Raw genomic sequence first — 3,150 nt, forward strand, 5'->3', positions numbered from 1 at the left:
GCTGAATAACATCTAACACTGCTTGAGATTTGGGTTCCTCCAGAAGAATGCCGTGATTTTTTCAGGGTTAGCTTTGTCAAATTCAGTTGAATTCTTACTACATTCATGCAGCTTGTAACAATGAACTGCTAAAAGTATTCATTTAGGAAAGGCTCCTTATGAATTTGAATACAATACTTGGAGGAGAAGAGTTACCACACCATGCCCTACTTATAAGTGTAAGTGGTTTTTACATCACTGAATTTGTGTTAACTTATTGTGAACAATATAAAAATAATACAACACAATTTCTCATGAAAACCTATGTGTGTAAACTTGGAGGGCCATAAACAAAAGATATAGTCCTTGCAGTAACTCCCTTTCTGTACGTACTCCAACTGCTCAAGGTTCAGCCAGTTTTTTAGTGTCTGGGACCCCTCACCAACTTAGAGCTACATGCATGGATCAATGTGAACAGGCAAGGCCAGCCAGCCTCCATAGCAGCTCAAGGAAAAAGCCTGGTACTTGTCCAGGCCTGCCCAAAAATGATAACTGTAACCCACCCACAACCAGTAAATTCAAAGGTACATATCCTCACCCAATCATATGACCCAAAGACTTGTACCACCCTGCTTGCAGGTTTCCCCTTTAAAAACCCCTCACTCTGGGTGGGAGTAGAGGGTGGGTTGAGAGAGAGAGGCTGAGAGTATGGGAGGAGGGAAGAGGGAGATCTTTGATTGGTATGTAAAATGAATGAAAAAATTTTCTTAATAAAAAATAAATAAATAAAAGATCCTCACTCTGAGAGCTCAGGGCCATCCTCCTTAACCCTCTTAGTTGGAGTATTAGACACAAACCCAGTCAGGGCTTGCTTGTTATCAATAAGCCCCTCTGTGTTTTACATCAGATATTGGCTCTGTGGTGATCTGGCTCGGTGGTCTTGCGATGTGGGCACAACAGTAGGACAAACACACATATTAGGTGAAGAAAGCTCTGTTTCACAGCTTCTCCCTTTTTACAAACAAGATTCCTAAAATCACATGGTTGAGATGTCTGGTGAGAAACAGCTCAGAGACTGAACGTCAGTGAGCAGCAAACCTAGGAGGATTTTGTGGAGCCCTGGAGCACTGTGGGAGGAAGCTTCCTAGTCTGTTGACAGTGATAGGTTGCAGCATCATCAGCCTCCACAGGATGGATGGTGAGGGTGAAGTCTGTCCCAGACCCACTGCCACTGAACCTGGCAGGGACCCCAGATTTTAGGTTGGATGCTCCATAGATGAGGAGTGGGGAGGACTGTCCCAGTTTCTGTTGGTACAGGTTGATATAACTATAACCAGATACAATGACACTTTCGCTGGCCCTGCAGGAGATGGCTGCCTTTTGCCCTAGAGACACAGGCAAGGAAGCTGAAGACTGGGTCAGGACAATGTCAACAGTAAAGCCTGGATTGATAAACACACCTTGCTATCACAAATTTACTGATTGCACCCCAGTGTAAAACCATCTCATATGTGGAATCTGTGTTAGTCATGAGCTACACTCTGAGAAGCCATAAAATAAAAGAAAAACTTAAAAGCAATTAATGTCCTCATTTCAATGATCGGGACACCAAAGCATGGAAAAGAACAAGGGCTACAAGGGATGTTCCCAACACTGCACCCTCTCTCCTGGAACCCAGAGCAGCAGTACCCACAGCAGGAGAGAAGCTGACCCCATCTCTGTAAGCTGGACTTGAGACTGCTTCACGGGCACTGGCAAGCTGCCTTTAAAGATGACTTGAGGAATCTGAACTGTGGTTTGCTGTGGATATCATTCTATATAAATAAAACACTGATGGCCAGTGACCAGGCAAGAAATAGGTTGCCAGGCAGGAAGTAGGTGGGACAAGGAGAGAGGAGAATTCTGGGAAGCGGGAGGCGGAGGGGAGAGACACTGCAGCCACCGCCATGACCAGCAGCATGTGAAGACGCCGGGAAGCCACCAGCCACGTGGCAAGGTATAGATTTATAGAAATGGGTTAATTTAAGATAAAAGAACAGTTAGCAAGAAGCCTGCCACGGCCATACAGTTTATAAGTGATATAAGCGACTGAGAGATTATTTTATACGTGGATTGTGGGACTGCGGGGCTTGGGGAACCTGGAGAGAAGCCCTCCAGCAACAAATGGCGCCCAACGGCTCGAGTTTCCACCTTAAACCTGAGAATATTTAATAACCAATTCTAAACAGAACCAAAACCAGGTTCCTGCTTCTTGTCTCATACGGTCAGCTAGACGCCGCAAAACACAGGTTTGAACACTGGCGGGTTCCTGGCGTGTGCGTTTGACCGGCAGTATGGCAGGAATGAGGCGTCTGCCAGCGGCACATTACGCTGTGTAGTAGATTTAGTCTTTACTAGTATTAAAAAAAAAAAAAAGGGTTTCTGGGCTACACGCTGCTTTGATAAAACCATAGACCTACGATTTCTGAGAATTGATGGCTCCTCAAGCTGGCGGAAAACGTACCACTGCCATGTTGGGAAGCTGAAGTGGGCGGAGCCAGCAGCCACAGCGCTAATTCAGTCTTAGAATGGTACAGTTTAAAGCAATAGGCTCGAGGTAATATAAAACATAAGCCACGTAAAGATGGTTACCACACAGAGAATCTGGATTATGTTCTCTTTGATATTCGTAACTAAAGAAAAACATTTTATTACAAAAGCTGTTGAGTTATGCCAAAATGTATATTTTAAAGGTACCTTCACTTCAAAATTTGGATTTAAGGATATGTTGCTTTGGAAAAGAGATTCTGCTTTTGTTTCCACAGAAAGCCAGAGGCTGTGGATTTGTTCCAGATTAAGATACATCAGGTTTCACCAGCCAAGACCCCCTGAAAGGTCTCCGATGACATCATGGCCCAGATGATCCAACATCCAGAGTGGTTTCAAGACAACTGGCTCCCACAATACAGCCTCATGGACTACCCCATAGGCCTAAAATTTTCTTTGCGTCCCCATAAGGTACAGCGCCCCCCTCCAGCAGGAAGTAGTAAGAGATGCTACGCCCAAATTCCCAAATATACCAAGCTGGCTTTAGAGGTAGAATTGGCTCACTCCCCCTCTAAACCCAGACATATTGCTTTAAAAAAAATGGTTAAGAGATTCTTGTGTCCCAAATCAGAAGAGCCCTCTGGT

The 3,150-nt window shown here is 44.7% G+C and overlaps 1 pseudogene; it reads right to left on the reverse strand.

Annotated features, from left to right (window-relative positions):
- Positions 1–1,077: 1,077 nt before the first annotated feature.
- On the reverse strand, positions 1,078–1,695 carry LOC121826535 (Ig kappa chain V-III region PC 6684 pseudogene; annotated as a pseudogene).
- Positions 1,696–3,150: the final 1,455 nt, after the last annotated feature.

The sequence above is a fragment of the Peromyscus maniculatus genome, chromosome 3 (assembly GCF_049852395.1).
Source record: "Peromyscus maniculatus bairdii isolate BWxNUB_F1_BW_parent chromosome 3, HU_Pman_BW_mat_3.1, whole genome shotgun sequence".
In the NCBI taxonomy this organism is placed as follows: Eukaryota; Metazoa; Chordata; class Mammalia; order Rodentia; family Cricetidae; genus Peromyscus; species Peromyscus maniculatus.